This window comes from Urocitellus parryii, assembly GCF_045843805.1.
Source record: "Urocitellus parryii isolate mUroPar1 chromosome 13 unlocalized genomic scaffold, mUroPar1.hap1 SUPER_13_unloc_4, whole genome shotgun sequence".
NCBI lineage: Eukaryota > Metazoa > Chordata > Mammalia > Rodentia > Sciuridae > Urocitellus > Urocitellus parryii.
The window spans coordinates 221,727-243,376 of NW_027551772.1; positions in this window are offsets into that span (position 1 = coordinate 221,727).

Here is a 21,650-nt window from a genome sequence, read left to right on the forward strand (position 1 = left end):
AAAGAAGAGGCAGCACGACACTCCTACTCCACCCTCCAGCCCAACATGTCCTCCACCCTTTTGGGCCTTATAGATCCTTCCTTATAACTCCACCTGCTCACCCTGCCAGAGGAGACCTTAATTCATTTCCTGTTGTCTCTGCCTAGTACCCAGACATAACCTGCTTTCTTGTACATCTCTGCTTATCTCCATCAATACCACACTTTTTGAAAATTGGATTGCTTCTGTAATTGTTTTTTCACAGTGATTATTACTTTCAGGTTCTAATCTCTCTGCAGTTACAGCTTCCCAAAGTAATATTTTTCTTTCTTTGCATTAACTCAGACAGACATAGAATAGAAATATGTTCTATACTTATTGAGTTTTGTGAATTTTGAATAACATTTCTTTATGATTTTTTGTAGTTAATTTTTTAAAAATATATTTTTGTTGTAGATGAACACAATACCTTTACTTATTTATATTTATGTGGTGCTGAGATTTGAACCCAGTGCCCCACTCACCTCAGCCCTTTAGTTAATTTTATTATCTCAAGTTAGAGAGGTCTTGAACAACAACAAAAATAACTGAATCAAAAACACTATCATGGGGCTGGGGCTGTAGCTCAGTGGAACAGTGTTTGCCTTGCATGTGTGAGGCCCTGGGTTTTATCCTCAGCTCCACATAAAAATAAATAAATAAAATAAAAGTATTGTGTTCAACTACAACTAAAATATTTTAAAAACATTATCATTAAAATTCATAAGAAAGCATATAGAAAATAAAAATACTTCATGTACAGTTTTGGTTGTTTCTATATTTTTCTTCCAAAATAAAAGAATGTTCAATTGCAGAAGAAAATTTTGGGAATTTCTGTACATAAACACACACACAGAGAGAGAGAGAGAGAGAGAGAGAGAGAGAGAGAGAGAGAGAACAGAGATAGAGACCCAGACACAAACCCAAATATTCCTATGTGATATTCATGCCAATTATGCATTGTGTGATGTATGTAGGAATGTCAGTTCAGTGGTGGTGGTGGTGGTGGTGGATTTTTGGGGGGATGGTACCAGAGATTGAACTCAGGGGCACTTTGCCACTGAACCACATCCCCAGCTCTATTTTGTATTTTATTTAGAGTCAAGGTCTCACTGAGTTGCTTAGTACCTCACTTTTGCTGAGGCTGGCTTTGAACTCAAGATCCTCCTAGCTCAGCCTCCTGAGCTGCTGCGGCATTATGCCTGGCATTGCTGGGTTTTTTTGTTTTGTTTTGTTTTGTTTTTTTACTAATTGGGAAACATTGAATCCAGAGGTCTGTGTTTTATATCAAATTCAGTACATCTCCAGCCCTTATTTTACAAAGAGTTTTTTTTCCTCTTTCTCGCTCCTTTTTCTCTGAGTCTTCCACATGTGTCAGTAGCGTGCTGCTGGGGATGTCCAGGTCATGCAGCACCGCTTGTTGGAAGGATCTCTACTCCATATTGTTGTGTTGCCTCTGCTCCTTTACTATACACAGGTTGGCTATATAGTCTGTTTCTGGGTAATATTTGATAATTACCTATTGCATGTTTTCTTCTTTCATGACAGATATCGGTCTATAGTTTTCTTGTAATCTTTGTCTGATATTGAATTATATTACTTCTGGTCTGATAAAAGGAGTTAGAAGGTAGCTCCTTTGCTTTTTATCTTCTGGAAGAGATTTTAGAGAACTGATATTATTTCTTTCTTAAGTGTTTGTTAGGATTCACTGGGAACTTATCTTGAACTGGGGGGATGGTCTTATTGATTCAGTACCTTTGATGAGTTATAGTTCTATTCAGATTGATCATTTATTTTTGTGTTAAATCTAGCATATTTGTCTTGCAAGAAATCAGTACATTTCATGTAGTTTCTTGAATTTAAGAAGATTGAGTTATGTTATTCTTTTACTATCTTTTTTTAAATGTCTATGGATACTATGTTGATGTCACCCTTTTAATTTCTGATCTTTATCATTTATGTCTTTTTTCTTTGATATATTATCTAGAGGCTCATTGATTATTGTGATTTTTAATTAACAAATAATAATCACACATACTTATAGGTATAATGGGCAAAATGTAATGTAATGATACATCATGTTAAGTGAATTACTGTATTCTACTCATTGATTCACATATTATCTCTTTGTTGTGAAAAAATTTAAACTCTACTTTTTTAGCAATTTTAAATATACAACACAATATTACTATAGTCCCTATATTAAGCAACATTTTATCTCTGAATGAAATATCTGACAAGAATAACTTAAAGAAAAGTTTATTTTGGGTTCTTCCATCTCCTTCACTGGGCCCTGGGTGAGGTAAAACATCTTCACTGGGCCCCAGGTGAGGTAAAACATCATGGTGGAAAGGCATGGCAGAGGAAAGCTGCTCAGTTTATGGCAGACAAGAAGCATAGAGAACCTGATGTTGTGGTACATGACTGTAATCCCAGCATCTCCAGAGGCTGATGCAGGAGGGCAGGAGGATTGCAAGTTTGAAGCCAGCCTGAGCAACTTAGCAAGGCCCTAAGCAACTTAGCTATGCCTGGAACATAAAAAAAAAAAAAGAAAGAAAGAAAGAATTTAAAGAGAGGAGAGAGAGAGAGAGAGAGAGAGAGAGAGAGAGAGAGAGAGAGAGAATGCCTGGGGCCTGACACAATGTTTCTTAATGTTAACATTATTCCCTCAAAAGGCACACCTCCTGTGACCTACTTTCTCCAGCCACTCCCACCTGTCTACAGTTAGCACTCAGTGGTTAATTCAGATTATTAATTCATCCACATATAAGGTTGCATATCTCTTAATACAATCTTTTCATCTCTGAATATTTCTGTTACCCAACACATGTGCTTTTGGGAGGATATTCCTACCTCCAAACCACGATAATCACCGTTCTTTACTGGATTTTTAAAAAATGATTTCCACACCTTTTGAATTCTGCAGTTTGAATATAATACCTGTGTTTTTTGTTTGTGTTGTGTAGTCTGCTTTGCTTAGTGAGGGAAGATGTTGCCATCCCTATGATTGGATCTCAGTCTTACAGTGATCCTGGACTTCTGAAAGAGCTTCATCAGATTCCTCATTTTCCCCACTAATGGGACAATATGTCTGCAGGCAGCTTTAGTTGGATATTTCCCTCTCATATGGAAGAGTCATGGGATCTGGCGTTGAATGTGTCTCTTCTTCCAATTGGAGGACTAGAGCAGGATTGAGTGCAGTAGTGCCCTTACCTTGGGTCATTTAAGGTCTGACAAAATTTCAGTAGGCTATGCTTTTTAAAATAGTTTCCCCTAAAATTGAAACTTCTCAAGAAGAACAAATGCTTTATTTACACTGTGAGAATTTGACTGAGATCCTGGAGGTAAAACTCATCAAAGTATGAGGATCCTTGAATGACTGCATCAGCCTTGTCCTCACTGAGCTTCCAGCTATTGTTCAATTCTATTTCAGGTTTTTGTAGTTCAATACTGCTTCCGAAAGAAGTTTCTGCTAGTGGGTTTCCACTCCAGGAAGTTATGAGTCTCTGTGTATGTCTTTCTCTTTCACCAATTTTGGGGGATTGGGGTTGGTCCTGGGATCCAATTACATTGATAAATCTAAGACTTGTCGATTTTTCAGTTTGTTCAGCTTTGTATATGTTACGGGGAGAGAGTGGTGATTTTTAAGATCCTTACATGATTGACTAAAAAGAGTTGCTCCTAACCTGATTTTTGCATTGTTAATTTCATCTTCCACTATGGCCCTGATCCTCTTAGGCATATCTGGCTCATATGAGGGGATTGTAGTAGACCGCTACACTGATGACCCCCCAGTGAATCACATCTCCCAGTAAATGCCCACACACTTGTGTGGTTCCTTGTTTCAATGACTTCAGGCTTGGTCATATGATTTGCTTTGGCAAATGGGCCTTTATTGACTTGATGTAAGAGAGGCTAGAAAAGAGTTTACATGTTGGGCTTGCTTTCTTAGAAACTACTGTTGTCTGTGGAACTTAATTCTGACCCACTGGAGAATAAATAACCTTCTACTTACCCTTCCAAGATCCCAGATATGAGGGTGAAGCTATTTTAGACTCTCTAGGTTCAGCCAACTCATCAATTGATTGCAGAATCATGAATGGCTCAGGCAAAATTAACTCAAGTAATCACAACCAACCAGAGAACCATAAGCCGTAAAATGGTAGTGTTTAAAGTAACTGTGTGTGTTAAGCAGCAATAGTTAACTTATGCTTTCAACATTGACAATTTGAATAGGGTTTAAAATTAATACATGTTTAATATTAAAATCATTATAATTGTTTATTTATCTCATGTTAGGTTGACTGCTTAAATTCTTTTGAAAAATATGTTGTATTATTTTCATTATCTTATTTCCAGATATTAGATTTCAAAGTAAATAAAGGAGATTGTTTTTATAACAAAAGAACATTTCTGCTTCAGTGAGTAGAACATCTTCCAGCTCTTTTTCCTGCTCTGGAATTACTAGGGACCTCCATATTGAGAGTAAGGGATGGATGCAGAGCTCTGCTTCTTCTTCTTGGGCACCATGAGGAGCCCACTACAGAAGGAGGAGAAGCCCCATCCCCACCATGTTGATAGGCATGCCCCAGATCTGGCTGCTGTTAGAGCAAGAGCTGTCTATTTCAGTAGTGAGGAAATGGTGATAAGAGGAATAAGAACTTATTTTATATGATATCCTAGGTGATGAGTAATCATTTGCTATGTATAGGAACAGGACACACATATGTGAATTTGCATTACTGTGTAATGTTTTGGTACTGATAATGTTCAATTTTGAAAGTCAAAACAAATATTTCTCAATGGCCCACAGTGTTCACCCTCAGAGTCAGTGTCCTGTAATATTTCTTCCCCAGTGCACTAGAGGTGGTTGTCCTAGGTTTTGAGCTGGAGACAGTTGTATTCTGAGTGCTTTGGATTGTTTTGTCCCCTCTCTTTGTCTCTATTTTTTCATTATGGCTTTGTCTCTCTGTTTCTGTTTATTTCTCTTTCTGCTCCTCAGATCTACTGCTTTCACTGTTAAAGCTGTAAAAATTCTGACTTCTCATTGGGAGTTCTCACTAGTGAGTTCCTGGTATATAACTCTTTCACAAATATAATGTCTGTGGCTCCTGCTTTGGTAAGTGTGCCACTCACTTTACGCCAGTTTGGCTCCAGACATTCCTTCTCCTTCTCCAAACCTGTCTACCAGTTCTTGAATGTCTTAACCATGGTGCAAATTTCATAGGAAATAGTATTTGAAGAGGCCTTCTGAAAATGTGATATATATATATATATATATATATATATATATATATATATTGACAATGGAATATAACTCAGCCATAAAGGAGAATGAAATTATGTAATTTGCTGGTAAGTGGATGGTACTAGAGACAATTATGCAAAGTGAAATAAGCCAATCACAAAAATTCAAAGGCCAAATGTTCTCTCTGATATTTGGATGCAAACACATAATAAGGAGAGGGGAGGGAAGAATAGAAATACTTTGGATTAGACAAAAGCAATGAAGGGAAGTGAGAGGGGATGTGAATGGGAAAGACAGTAGAATGAATTGGACATTACTTTTCTATATTCATATATAAATATATGACAAGTGTAACGCCACATCATGTACAACCACAGAAATGAGAAGATATGCTTTATCTGTGTGTAATATGTCACAATGCATTCTTCTATCATGTGTAACTAAAAAGAACGTTTTTTAAAGAGGCCTTCTGAGAGCCCTGAAAGGCAATCTCTCCTTGTTCTTCTTCCATGACCTCCTGAAATTCCTTTGTCTTTCAGGATCATTTGCCTGGTTGAGTTGTCTTTCTATATGTCTGAGATTTTTCCCAGATGGTGAGTTTTGAAGGATTTTTAAAAACTATGTTATAAATTTGTATATAATTATAAACCAATGTATAGATATATTTGGGGTATCGAACCATTTGCAGTTGACTATTGAGCTACATTTTCTGTCCCTTTAGCCCCTTTTATCTTTTACTTTGATACAGTGTTCCACTGAATTGCTGAGGGTCTTGCAGTATTGCTTTGGTTGTGATCCCCTAGTCTCAGCCTCTCTAGTTACTGGGATTACAAGTGTGCACTCACCACTACTGCACCTGGCTAAATTCATATATTTTAGTAATTCAGTTCAGCTCTCTACACCCTGGAGCCATTTCTCACATGTAGCAGCTGCCTTGTGTATTCGAATGCAATCATCTTAAATACTGTCAAGTTAATATTAAATATTTTTCTTTTGAGCTGTTTTGAAGCATATCATAATTGGGGTTTTATTGCAAAATGTATGTAAAACTTATCCTTTTTAACCATTTTAAGTGTATAATTAAGTGGAATTAAATACTTTCACAATGTTATGTACCATGGATATTTTCCATTTTCAGAAGTTTATAGTTTGCTAAATAGAATTTCCATACTGTTAAAAAAAGAGTTCCTCATTCTTCCTCTTCTCCAACTTCTGGAAACCTCTACTCCATTTCTGTCTCTATGGAATTGCTTGTTCTAAGTATCTGATACATGGACTCAAAATTTGTTTTTCTGGTTTAGCACTTATAATAATGTTTTCCTAATTCACCCACATGATTGCATTTTTCAGAGCTTTATTACTTTTTAAGACTGAATGATACAACTTGGCATGAACATGCAACATGTTGCTTATTAATTTAATTTGTTTAGTTAGGGAATTTCTATTGTTTACACCACTTTGCTAATGTCGATAAAGGTGCCATGAACATTGGTGTGCAAGTGTTGGTTTTAGTCTCTCCTTCCAATTCTTTTTTAAATATTCATTTCTTTTTGTTGTGTACAACACCTTTGGTTTTTTTTTAAGAGAGAGAGTGGGAGAGAGAGAATTTTTAATATTTATTTTTTAGTTCTCGGCAGACACAACATTTTTGTTTGTATGTGGTGCTGAGGATCGAACCCAGGCCGCACGCATGCCAGGCGAGTGCGCTACTGCTTGAGCCACATGCCCAGCCCACACCTTTGGTTTTATTTATTTATTTTTGTGTGGTACTGATGATCGAACCCAGGGCCTCGAATGCACTAGGCAAGCACTCTACAGCTGAGCCACAACCACAGCCCTCTCCTTCCAATTCTCTTTGGAACATACCAACAAGTGGATTTGCTTAATCATGTTAATTCCACCTTTAACATTGTTGCTGAATTTTAATTCCCACCAGAAAATTTTTAGTTTTGTTTTCTGCTTATTCCCTATAACATTTATTTTTATTTAGCTTAAAACAGCCATTGGAATGGATGTAAAGTGATACCACCCAATTGGTGATTTTCTTTTCCCTCATGACAGTGATATTTTTGTGTGATTGACTATTTGTACATCTTCTTTGGGGAAATGCATATTGTTGTTCTTTGTCCATTTTCAAATTGGGTTGCTTCCTTGTTGTTGAGTTATAAGAACTCAGTAATGATTCTTCATCAAATTTAGATTGCAAATATTTTCTCTCATTCTGTGGATTGCCTTCTTTATTTACTTAATTTTATTTTTAACTGGTTTTTAGGTATAATTGACTTTCCATATTCTGCACATACTGAACATATAAGTTATTAAATCTGTCTTTTTTATCTCTTAATCACTTCTAAATATATAGTTCTACCATATTAAATATATTCAGAATGTTGTGTAATGGATCTCTAGAACTTTTTCATCTTGCAAAATTAAAATCAGTACTGATTAAATGCACCCTCCCTTGGCTCTGTGCATGGTGTTCTGGACTTAGCTAATGCCTTTTTCAAAAACCCTTTGAAACTGGACGGACTTGCAAGACCAGTTCACACTCAGTTGTTGGGAAAGGTTCAGTCTCTGGGATATCTGCACAGTCCTATCATTTGTCATGGCATGGTGACTTGGAACCTTGATCTGTTCTCATTCTGTACTGGTATTATCTGGTTCTGTTATATTGATGATATCCTTCTAACTGGAAAAGATCATCCTTTGTTATAGGATGCAGTAGAACAACTCAAGTACATGTCAGGAGATGGGCTGTCAACCTCAACAAAATCCAAGGCCCTGTGAAGTTCGTGGAATGGTCTGCTCAGGTAAGACTCATTTGATTCCAGTCATGGTGAGAGATAAAGTGAAAACGTTTCCCATCACCCAAGCAGTAAATAATGTAAATGGGTCTTTTGGACCCTGGGTTATTAGCAAGCTCTCACTCAACATCCATGCCTACTACATGGGCTGATGAAGAAGCCAGATGGAACTGGGATGTCCCCCAGCAGAGAGTATTTGTAAAAGCAAATTTGATAGCCCAGGTAAAATCTCTGGGCATCTCTCTACCAGGGATGACAATGTGGTTAGATATCACCCTTACAGTAGATTGGATGAACTTAGCTTTCTGGCAAGAAAATGTGATTTTAGGATTTTGTCCATAGGTGTAGAAGAGAGCTGAAACTAGTAGTATAGCCATTTATAAAAGCAGTTTTTAGGAGTGTAAAATGACCTACCACAGGGGAGCCACTGTCCAAAACTTTACTAGATATAATGTGAATTGACATATGGGTGGGTGGATGGCGTATTTAACCTGCATCAATCTCCTATAGCACAGACCTCTAAATAAATGACATGTGTATTACAACAGTGCAGAGTTCTCACCAACAGCTTGTTGAATAGGTGACTTTACCTATTCCTCATTATCCCAGGTGGCTGCCCCAGTGCCACTGATCTCACAGGTGTAATAGGGGTATCCCCATGTCTGAAAATTGTTCATATACAGCTGGGTCCATCATGGGGGAATCCAAGGGTTTATACTGATTTTGCAGTACAACCTGTTATTCATACTATATGGCATGAGACAGGAGAAAAATATGTGCAGCCAGAAGACAGAATTATGCAGTATGGATGTAGTAATTGTCAGCTGGTCGGTCACTGGATACTTTACTAACAATTGGACACTTTATTATGGCCTTAAATTATAGATGGCACAGTTGCAAGTGGTCTATGATCTTTACTGGAAAAGCCTTGGAAGCCAACATGTGGCAATAAATGTGACATGAAGCTGGAAACATTGATTATTTATGACACACTCAACTTTGTTCCTGGAAATATAAAGTTGGATACTTTGACTATGATGCAGGCTCTGGTCAGGACCCAGGCAGTACACCTGATGAGTAGGATACAGAGAAAGTAAGAACGGGATGGAATAGGGTAAGAGACAGAATTATCCCTAAAACATAATGACTTACTCTTGGTCACATCTCAGTGACAGGTGTTCTCCTGCCTCCAGTCCTGTAATTTGAGCCACATTCAGGAACAAATACACTGAACTGTTGAACTAGTGTGGTACTGGCGGATTGATCATATCGTCCTGTAGCCAAACAATAAAGGATACAAATATGCCTCAAACTGTGTATTCTTTCCTAGCAAGAGAGCTATTCAAATCACCACTTTCAAAGGTCTTGAAAAGCTAATGTGATATATGGGTATCCACACTGTTTTGTCAGTGTCAGGACATGCATTTCACAAGCCATGCTATTCAGCATTGGTCCCAAGGACATGAAACATCAAGTAATTTTCACTTGCCATATAACTGTAAGGCAGCAAGCAGGTTTGGTGGAGAGAGAAAGTCTTATTCAAGTGTTGGATATTGGCCTATTAGGCAAACCCGCCTTAGATGTGGACTGGAGTCTTTGGAGAAGTATGTGTATAATATGCCACAATACACTGTATTGTCATGTGTATCTAAAAAGAACAAAGAAAAGAAGAAAAAAGGAAATGATAATAAGTTTAAATGCCCATAAGTTTTGGATGCCTTCTCCTTATAAGCATATGGGAGCTCTGGCCCCTGCCTCAAAGACCATGGATGTCAAAGCTGTACATCCAGATAGTATATTGCCAGAGTTGACACAAAGAGCTCTGCTGTTTTGCACACAGCATTAAATCCAGGGTAGGGGACAAGTCAATGGGGGCTTAAGTAGTGTGTTCCCCAGAGATGGGTTGACTATTTCTTTTTGATATTGTTGTTCTAATTAGTTACAGTAGAATGAACTTTGACAAATCATACATAAATGGAGTATAGTTTCTCATTCTTCTGGTTGTACATGATGTAGAATCATACTGGTTGTGTAGTCATTCTACTATACTTCCCATCCCCTACCCTCCCTTAACTCTCCTCTACCTAATCCAAAGTAACTCTATTCTTCCCTAACCCTACCCTCTGATTGAGAATTAGCATTCTCATACCAGAGAAAACATTGACCTTTGATTTGGGGGGATTGGCTTATTTTGCATGATACTCTCCAGCTCCATCCATTTACAAGCAAATGTGGGTTGACATTTGCTTGTAAATGTGAGGAATCTCTAGTCCTCCTAACTGAATTACTGTTGGTATTCTTGGGCTGTGGATTTGTGATCATGCCCTAATGTGTTAAAGAAGATATTCAGGCCTGAACTTAGTCTTCTAGTGAGGTGTGTCATTCACTATTCATTTTAAGAGTCCCTCATGGACTCTGTCCTGTTGATCAATGTGTGGGATGCTCTATAGCATCTTCCCCAGTTGTCATTGCCTTGTTCTACAATAGAAACATTGTCACCAGTACTTTCTTGTTGGAAGGTGCAGATTAACTTGACAAGTCCCTACTAAACATTTATTTTTCTATTCATAGCTGCAGTCTCTCACTGTTTTTCTATTTTCTGTGGAATAATTGCTGTTATAAAGACAAAATGTTGTTGTACAGTCACAAACCTCAAGTCACACATAATGCCTTATGTAATTTTCTTCCTGGATAAAGAGCAATGATAAGTCATTGATTTTGTTCCTGGGACTTCTGGTGGAAAAAAATGGTTATTATGATCACTTGCATAATTGTCATCTTGCTCCTTTTTGTGCATGTGCTCCTACTGGTGCTTTGGACTCTGCTTACAAGCCAGACAGGATGTCTTTTGTCATGCTGTCTATATAATACTAAAACCCCTCATAGGCTTATGGCCCATCATGGAATAAGGGGGCATGTGGGATTTTTAAGAGCCAATTGCAAGTTATTTACACATGCATGTGATCAGCTTGACATGACTGAAGCCATCTAAAGTTGTCACCACCATGATTGCCCCAAAGTAACCCTAGCTGGTTTCTCCTGCATTGTTTCCCAGCACATTATAAATAGATGAAGTCATTAGAGTCATGTATTATATTAAGTAGAGCTTTACGACTGGAACTTACTAGTAGAAAAGTGAACAATTCTTTGATTCTCATTTAAGGTAAACCAGCTACATTGCAGCTGGGATGAAGTTGTTTTTGACCAGACCCATATACAATACACACTTTTCATTCTGGCAAAGTTATGGGGTGGCAATTGCTATCACTGCCAACCCAGATCACTCTTACATCAGTAGATACGCCAATAAAGTGTCCTCTTTAATCCTAGATCTGTCTGCATCTCATTCTTTGGTCTCATAGCACCTTGGTGCTGGTTCCCATATACTGGGACTGGGTTGTTTTGTGCTACAGGCTGAGAAGACCATAGTAAACCTCAGAATGAGAGCTGGAAGTGCTCCATCTTGGGCTCACATAAACTGTTTTCATATATACTCATATAGATTTTTCATTCAGTGAAGCACATTTTTAAAAACTTAACATAAAAAATACTTTTTTCTTATCTCCAGAATATTTGTATAAGATAAGCAAAGCTCATCCTTGTCAGGTTATTTGCTTTGTTTTGTTCTCAATTTTGTCATGGTTTAACATGGTTTAATACCAACCTCCTCTCATAATGCAAATTATTTCAGACTCCCATTCCAGGTAAGTAGGTCCTGAGTAGATTTCCTATCCATTTCTTTTCAGAGCCAAAGCAAGGTTTTTCTCTCTGATTCTCCTTGTTTAAGTCTCCTGCTCCTGGCTAAGAGAATTATTTGTTGCCTCTTACTCACCAGATAAAAATACAGAGGCTTTCTTATTTATGATTGTTTGACTTAACTATTTTTCATATTCAATTGTGGGAGAGTGCTCCTTTACAACAATCCTGTCTTCCCCTTTCAGTATGGTATTCATTTAAATCCATGTGATATTTATCACCTTTTTATAAAATACATAAGTTTGTGTTGGATTATTTTGCCCAACTGTAGGTGTTCTGAAAGTGTTATGAGCACATTTAAAGTAGGCAAGGCTTATCTATGATGTATAATAGGTATTGATATACCTAACCTAATTCTCTCTTTAGATCAGGAGCCAGCTTGTCACAAGTTAAGAAGGATTCATTTCTGTTTTCTGTAAAAATATTAGGATGTCTGTATAGCTTAACCAAAAGTTGATGTTGTAAAGCTGCTTGGAATGCCTGCCCATGATGCCTTGAACTCACCCATGCCCGGTTTTCCCTGACCAGATAACAACCCTTTCCTAAACCTTAGTGACACCTCATAAATCCTGGCCTTCCCTGGCCAGATAACAACCCTCTCTGAGGCTCTAATGACCTTCATAAATTCTGATGTTGGGGCCAGAAAAAATGTAAACTAACATTTGTGTGTTATGCTCCTCAGAGTTTTGTTATCTGTAAGCCCCCTTTGTGTAACTTTTTGGGCTATAAAGCTGGGCTGCAAGAAAGATTTGAGGCTGTCCTTGGCTCCCACGATTTTGATGGTAAAGGCAGCCCAGCCAGTTGAAATGATAAGCTTGCTTTAATTTGATTTTAATTGGAGTCAGTGGTCTTTTCTTTAATTGGAGTCGTGGTCTAACAGTATATTAAATGCATTTTTAACTTATGGTTTATTTTAGTGTAAACCTATCATAAGTTGAGGAAGCACTGTTTATAGTCTCATCATTTAAAAATAAATTATTTGTAAGGAAATTATAAAGCCAGAGGCCACTCCTTCTGCTGTCATAACTCTTAGAAACCTCTGCAGTGGGCCTCTTAGCTTCTTACCACTCTGCCTGTTTTATAACATTGGCAGTTATTGTTCACTTAAATTTTTGTTCTTTTTTATATCTTAATTTATAAATAATAAATAATCCAAAATATGAAATGATTTTCTATTTACCAAAACAACCAAAATTTTACAATGGACCAATACTCAGGAATGGTGCAGAAGTGACACTGCTGTAGTTCTGTGGTAGAGATATGGACCAGCAGCATCACCTTAGAGATGACAAGCTCCTTTCTGGAGTGGTTCACTGCTGGATACATGGCTCAGACAAACCCCTACATTTGGTCATAGCAAAAAAGTGAAGCAGGGTGTGGTGGTGCAGGCATGTAATCCCAATGATTCATAAGACTGAGGCAGGAAGAACAAATTCAAAGCCAGCCTCAGTAACTTAGCAAGTTCCTAATTAGCTTGAAAAGGCCCTGTCTCAAAATTTAAAAAATAATAATAATAATTAAAAAGGGCTGGGAATGTGTCTCAGTGGTTAAGCACTCCTGAACCAAAAAATAAAAACAAAAACAAAACCCAACCACAACAAAAATTAGGGGGGGTCATGGGGGAAACTACACTTAGTTTTAACTTTCTATTTGAACTGTAACATGCTGGATTATTATGCCCAAGTTACAATAAAGGAACTACAAGTAAACAGCATAAGAGCAAATCATGTCAACACATTTTTAAGCTACAAGAAGCAGATTTCAGTAGCTTTTGTAAGCTCAGACACCAGTGATGAAAAGGAGGCAGATTAAAAGGTACTGAACAAGGCTTTATTGAGATTCATTCCCGGGTAATCCTCCAGTCCAACAGAGTGGGTCCAGGGGAATCTTGCCCAGGCTCAGTTGAATTAGAATTTTATTGGACTTAGGCAGGAAGGGAAGGCTTGGGATAGGAAAAGGGGGTTTTTAGAGTCCACTGATTGACAGGTGGTTATAAGGCACTAAAACTGCTTGTCTGTTGGCACCTGGTTGGTTGTTCTTTCACGTGTGTGGGTTGTCTGGTTCCCTTAGCAACCTCAAACCGACCTAACATCCTGGTCTTTTTGATGATATAGGATGTATAATTACATCTGGCTACTTCTTGCTGGCTAGAAGCACTGGGGGAAAGGGGATGGCTCAGATATCGATTTTGGTAGGGAGGCGACTGTAGGGGTGTAGGAGCATCTGGTTGTAGGTCACTATGGCAATTTCAGCCATGCACATTCATGGTAGTGCACACCTATAATCCCTGCAACACAGGAGGCTGAGGCAGGAGGATCACAAGTTCAAACCCAGCCTTAGTAAAAGCAAGGGGATAAGCAACTCAGTGAGACCCTATCTCTAAATAAAAAACAAAAACTAGGCTGGGGATGTAGCTCAGTGGTCACAGGCCCCAGAATTCAATCCCCAGAACCAAAGAAAAAAAAAAACCAATATTGAGCCCTGTCTCACAGAAAACATAAAAAAACAAACTGGATATGGTGGCACACACCAGTAATCCCAGCAGCTCGGGCGGGGAGGGGGTGTTGAAGCAGGAGGATTGTGAATTCAAAGCCATCATTGGCAACCACAAAGCAATCAACAACTCTGTGAAACCGTGTCTATAAACAAAATGCAAAATAAGGTTGGGGATGTGGCTCCGTGGTTGAGTGCCCCTAAGTTCAATCCCAGCAATCCCACAAAAGTGGGAAAATCAAACAAGCAAAATAAATCCTATCACTGCTTTCTGCTCTAGATTATGTCTTCATTCCCAGCACCTTTAGGATTCAAATATGACATTCAGCTTTGAGACACTGTGCTGATATCTCCCTACTCAACTGACTAAACAACCTGGGTTCCAGAAAACACTGAAATCATTGAAACTGGGGCTCTGGCTCTTCATCACTACATAGTACTTGCTTCTTCTTGATATTAATCAGTAAAATGAAAGTATTGGATCAAGGCAATTTCTCTTTATCCCACTCTGCCCCTTGCTGCAGCACCTGGTCTCTACCCAGGGTACAGCCCGGTCCTTGCACTTGAGTAATGCTGACTAGACAGAAAGTGAAATAGCTCAGATCTTATGGTGGTGGGTGAACATTTATTAACCAAAATAAGAGGCAATACAAATGTGTAGGAACTGAGGCCATGGATTCTTGAGGATAATGAGCCCTGACATGTCCTCATGACAGAAAATTGTTGTTTGGAGATTTTTTTTTAATTAGAGAAAAAAAGAGAATTTGAGATGTATAAGTGCCTTTGTAGAAAATTTGATACAGCTTCTATTTTTGGAATATTTTGTTTAATAATAAACATGAATCTAATCATGTTCATCATTTATGTCATTTTCTAAGGAAAGTATGAGGTACATATTTCCACTGGATAGACAGTAGAATTGCCCTGCTCTGGAGCAAACAAGCAAACATGACATCCTACTTCTTCCATGATTTATGAAGACAGTGCTGCTCAGGGAGATTATTTGCTGTCCCTCAATCACTGAGCTGACACCAGAACCCAAGTCCTCTGACTCCTGGTCTGTGTGTTTCCTCTTTTTTGTTCTGCTTCATCTAAAACATGTTGGCTGTGTGCTGATACAGCATAGGACATGTCTTCCCATCTTTTTGTGGTGAATAATGATACAATTGGAGATTTATTTGGGAATGCTCACTCCACAGCCCAGATTGAAGTATTCAGTCATCTCTTGAAGAAAGTAGATGGAAGACTTTCCTCAAACCCTGGACTAGAGAAACGTATGTCTCAGGTTGTGGAATATTCCCTGAAAGAAATATGAATTTCTAGTGATTCTGCATCTTCCTAGTTTGATGCTTCTCAGAGATCTAAATTTCATAACCTTCATGAAAGTATCAAGACAGCAGTTTAAGGTCCACTAAAACTATTTTTATAAATTTAGTCAGCTAAGGAAGATCTTGTACATTTTTAAAATATTTATTTTTTTAATTTTAGGTGGACACATATTTTTATTTTATTATTGTGTGGTGCTGAGAATTGAACCCAGTGCCTCGCACATGCTAGGCAAGCACTCTACCTCTTGAGCCACACCCTTGTACACTTTTTTGGTCAGTCTTTTCACTACACAAAATACTTCTACTGCACATATTCTACATCCTTTTAGTTTCATTTGATTAATAAAGTTTTATTGAGTTTTCTGTGTACATGGAGTTGTTATAAACAGAGCAAGTTGGATCCATTAAAAGAACAGTAGTAATGTACTTTTCAGTCCTCAGTTTTGTCAGTCTAAATTTAAAACACAGTGGTGGTAAATGCTATGGAATAACAGGTATCTCATATACAGTGGTGAGGTGTGAACAGATTTAATCTATTCCAGAATATTCTAGGAGTAATTATTGAATTTTATAATATGCTTATATGTAGGTTTTGATAGTATTGAAATTGTATGGAAATAAAGACCATTAATATTGTTAACCTTTGGTTCCAGGATGGGAAGGGGCAAAGTAATGGTGGAGTCACTCAATATGTAACAAGAAAATTTTATAAGAACAAAATTGAGTAGTTTTTTTCATCTTTGAGGGAAAAGCAAATTTAACTAGATGGAGAGGAAGAATTTACTAGAACATGAGACATATTATCAGATAGATAAAACATTTTATTAAATTAACATATTTGGGGCTGGGGTTGTGGCTTCGAAGTAGAGCACTCACCTAGCACATGTGAGGCCCTGGGTTCAATCCTCAGCACCACATAAAAATAAATAAAAGAAAGGTATTGTGTCAACTACAACTAAAAAATAAATATTAAAAAAATTAACGCATTTGGAGATTCTGATATCTAAAAGAACTGACACCTGGATTTTCCTTGGCAGCCACCAATTTGTATTTGTTTGAGGCTGGAACAGATAATTGCCCATACTTCCTTCTCAGTTCATACTTATGTTAAATTACAGGAAATTTTCCTCACAGTAAAGTTCTAGGGAGAAATTTGACCCAGACTAACTCACCTAACTTTAGTGACTTCAGTTACATATCCACTCATTTGTCATGTTTTCAAATGTATAGTTAACTATGAAATTGTGTAATTTTTGGTCACATTCTATGTTAACCAGGTGACATTTGTCCTTTTTTGGAAGGCACAGAACACAGATTTTGAGTTTTCAAAGGTCTGATGCATAAAGTGACAATAAATCCATGTTATTGCTACATTATTTTTAGAACTGGGAAATAGAATTTAAAAATACTTGCTGGTTTTTTAAATCATACTTATTTTTTAGAAAAATTATTCACATGAACAAATATTCTCTTCTCTAGAGCTCAAGACGATCTTCCTTCCTCACTCAACATAGAGATGTATTGATTAGCCACTATGTGCCACACCTAAGCTGAGTGCTTTGTTATCCCGAGGAGATAACATAACAATAGAAACTGAAAATGTTTTCTAAACTCTTCACAGTGAGGTTATTGCTTTCAAGAGAGAAAAATGTACAATTAACTAATCAATTTAAGCTGTGTGTACATCCATAAACTGGTTAGAGAAAGTGAATCCAAGTTAGTGAATTTGCCCTTAACTTTATTGATAAAAAGAATAGAAGCTCATGGTACCAAATTTCTACAATCAGTGATGTTTTGAAATCTGTAATGCCAGATGACCCTGAAGCACTTAAGGTCAAGTCCTTCGTATACCCACTTTTTAACTGTCCCTGCCTGTTTTCATGCTTTATGTAAATACTCTGAGGGAATCCAATGAGTAAGACATTGCTTTGTATATAAATTCCAAATTTTGGAAAGATTCCAAAGAGATTGGGCTCTTCTCCATTTTCCATATTATCATTTTGAAAACCCAGAGGCTTTTCATTTTACATCACTGTGCAACCCCATTCTATCATTCTTCATTCTTTTTTTCTGTGTCATCCTGTCATGAATTGGCCAGCGAATTTCATAGCCATGGGCATATTGCTTAGCATCAATGTTGTGTGGAATACCATGATGGTGGAAAAAGCATTCTCTGAATCCACAGACATTAGTTTTGGCACAAGCATTATGTTTATGGAAGAAGGCATTTCCATATCTAGAATTAATTTGTGTTTTATTAATAACACTGCCCCTTCCAAGACAGAAGTGGCTCAGTGTAATCAACCTGCCACCAAGTAGTTGTCTGATCACACGGGACAAGAATGCCATATTGTGGGCTCAATGTTGGTCTCTGGTGGCAAATTAGGCACTCAGTAGTGGCTGAAATTAGCTCAGCCTTTCTGAGTAGAAGTTTTTGTCACCAAGTTCATTATTCCCACTGTGCCACTCTGTTTATGGGCCTACTCTGAAATGACAGAGGTTACTGGGAAGAGAAGCTAACTGGCATCTACAGATTATTAAAATTCATGTTCTACTGGGGTCACCCTTTCGTGAGCATTCACATGGCATACAAGTATCTTCATGCTGTTTAACCATTTAGAGAAGCCTATCCACATATTTATCCCTCATTTTTCCTCATCAACAATTTTCCATTCATGCTCTGCTCAAATCCATGACAATCTTACCAAAGAAAGTAGTGTAATGGCTATGTTTTATTCATTATGTCTAATCAGCATAATGTTAACTATTTCATGGACAGTGTTATGTCTTGTGGGAAAGAAAATATATAAAGATCCTTGTGAGTTGATATTATGACATAATGCTGCTGAGGTAAAATGATGAAAGCATATTGTTGGCCTTGCCTGCTGATTCCAGGTACCCAGGGATGTGTTAATATACTCATGTATCTGATACAATAGTTATAATTTAAGTCACTACTTAAGCTTATGGTAATCCACTGTCATTCTCCATGATCCATCTGTTTTCTGCACAAGCTGCATAGGAATGTTGAATGGGGATACACTGAGAATCATGCCTCCTATGCCCTTCAAGTTTTTTATGGTAGCATTAATTTTTGCAGTCCCTCCAGGAATGCAATATTGCTTTAGATTTATTATTTTTCTGGATAGAGAGTTTTAGTATCTTCCATTTCACCTTTCCAACCATAATAGCCCCGACTCCATGGGTCAATGTAGGGAGTCTGAAGCTTCTAAGTATGTTTATTTTAGTGATGCATTAAATAATTGGTGAACTAACAACAGAGGGGATCAAGGACCTCTGAGCCAACTTTGAGATGAACTTAAACTAAAATTCCATTGATCATGTGACCTCCATCAACCAGCCCCTACCTGGTGGGCCATAGCAGTGTTTTGTTTGGGTTTACTGAAATCGGTGTCAGTTCAGAGGCTATCTCATAATCTCCCTCATACCTGATTATTTCCTTTTCCTCAGTGCAGTCATCCTGGTAAGAAGTGATAGATTTCTTGGAATAGCCTAGGAGAAAGATTAATAGTTTATATGTTGGCAGTGCAGAGGGTCTTTCCACAAAGGTACCCAGTCTCCCCTTCATTCAAGGGCTTCTGGTTCTGCAAATTGGTTCCAGTCTGGGAATTTATTGAAGGAAGGTCTTTGACTTTTCTTGTAATTCAAGTTTGACTTCTGTTCACTTGATCTGGAACTCTTCTGCTTATGCAGATCCAGTAAAAATTTAGTAGACTTCCCATCTATTTAATTATTTATTTTTAATCAGATGGGATATAATTTCTCATTTTTCTGAGTGTATAGCATTGCAGAATTACATTGGTCATGCAGTCACATATATATATCCACAGCAATAATAATATCTATTTTATTCTTCTGTCCTTCCATTCCCCCCTTCCCCTCCCCTCCCCTCCCATCACTTCTCTTTACCCAATCTAATGTGACACAATTCTTTTCTTTTTCCCTCATATCATCATACCTGTATTCTGTATAACAAAGGGGATATCCTTTCCTCTTCCATGAAATTCCTCTTCTCCTTCCCTTTCCCTCCCATCTCTCTTCCTTATGGGAGAACTCCCATCTATTTAATTTGTAGAAACCCAGTGATTAGTGACCAGTGCTATAGGTCTCTGCAGGTCAGATTACTGTAACTGCTCCGTTGACCCTAGCCTCCACGTGGTAATCACAATCACTTTTTCTTTGGTTACTGAGTGCTGCCATTTGTCCCCTACCATCCCACAATCAACTTTTTCCTACTACATGCTTTAAGTTTTCCAGTTCAGTGGCAGCAGTTCCCATTTAAAACTCTGACCTGCAGTAAAATTGAACAATGGCATTTTTAAGGATCCTGGGACTCTCTACAAGTTTATTTCTCAATATCATGGTGAAAGATATGTTCTCTAGACTTTGTTTTAACTGAATTTAGGTTAACCTTTTGGTCCACATTTCAGCCAACAAACCAAATAATTAGACCTTGTTCTGGTACTGAGCTGAAATGCTAAAAGTAGAATCTCTACTTAGAGGGCCTCACATCAGTACATTTGACATGATACATATTTGTGCTTCTTCCTCCATTGTCTCACAATAGAAGTCCACTGCCACACACATTCCCTCATTCTTATATCTGTATATTAAAAAAAAGTCATGTAGCCTTTTCAGAGTGTATTTCTTCAAGGTTCCACTTTGTACTACACCTTTAAGGCCTGCTTGAACTTGAGCATAATTGTAAGCCTAGAAGAAAAGGAGGGTGATGAGAGTGAGTCCTGAGGAGCATAAGCAGTATTTTGTGTACAAGCTGCCTCAGGGGAGGCCACTGGAGTTTCTCCAGGCAAAGTGGGTTAATTCACATGGGGATGGAGAAGCTTATTTTACTGGCAAAGAGAACTGTGAGTTGAGGGGTTCCACATTTCAAACTTCATCAAGATCTTGCAAACAGTGCCCATTTCAGTTTATAGAACCCTCCCTCTGGCCCCAATCAATGCCCTCACAGCAGACACTCTGCAATGTTGGGAATTCAATGTGCATTTTAATTTAGCCACTCACATGATGTGATTCTGGGTTTGGTTTTTAGGAATCTCAGGTCTGGTTATAGGGGATGAGAGTTTCTCCCTGAGCAAATATAGAACATTTCTGGTCATTTATGTCAGAATTGAGCTGGGAATATGAATCTCTCAGTTCATTCTTTTCTTTCCCTACTTTCACTATAACAATTAGGAGCACGAGCCAACATTATGGTTGTTATTACTTTGAGGAAAATGCTTTAAGTTATCAAACACATGGCCTCAAAGAATCTTCCATCTCATAACTAGGAATGTGCAGTGGGAATACTGTGCATATCTCAGTGCAAGCAACTATCAGTGTTTTATTCAGGTACTGTGTGCTTGCTAATAATGCTAATTTGGAAAATGATGGGGGCTTGACTTTTTGCAAGAATATACCATCTCTCTGCCTTTATTGAGGAGTATGCCCTGCAGAAAGTTTCTTATCCTGTTCCTGAAGTACCTCTCTAAAGGAACTCATCCTTGCTCTGGAAGGATCCTGGAAGGACTTGTCCTGTGCTGTCTCCTACCTCTCTGACCTGGGTAGGGGCACCCATATCTTCAGCAAGGGAGGGGTTTCCTCCTTCAACCCTTTCTTCCTCATGCCTGACATGGGCCTCACACAGCCCTCTCATCAGTTGGACCACACTTGTTCCTCTTGTTCATTCATGGGTCTGGGACTTTGTGGATTCTGTAGCTTTTAGTTTTATGGGATACAATTATAGGAAGAATTGCTTTGCCCAGAAATGAATATCCCCTGGCCAAAGGGTGCCTTGTCAGACCTTAAAAGGGGAGACTATTTCTGTCCCCTGGTTATAAGCTGACAATGATGAAACCCATTGCCACATTCTTTATGGCCATCAGCCTTTACCCCCTCCACCCTCCATTGGCAAAAGAGGCTGGAAGATAGGGCAGAGGACAGGTTATCTTTGTCTATTTTTCTATAGCCCAGGCAATTTTTCTG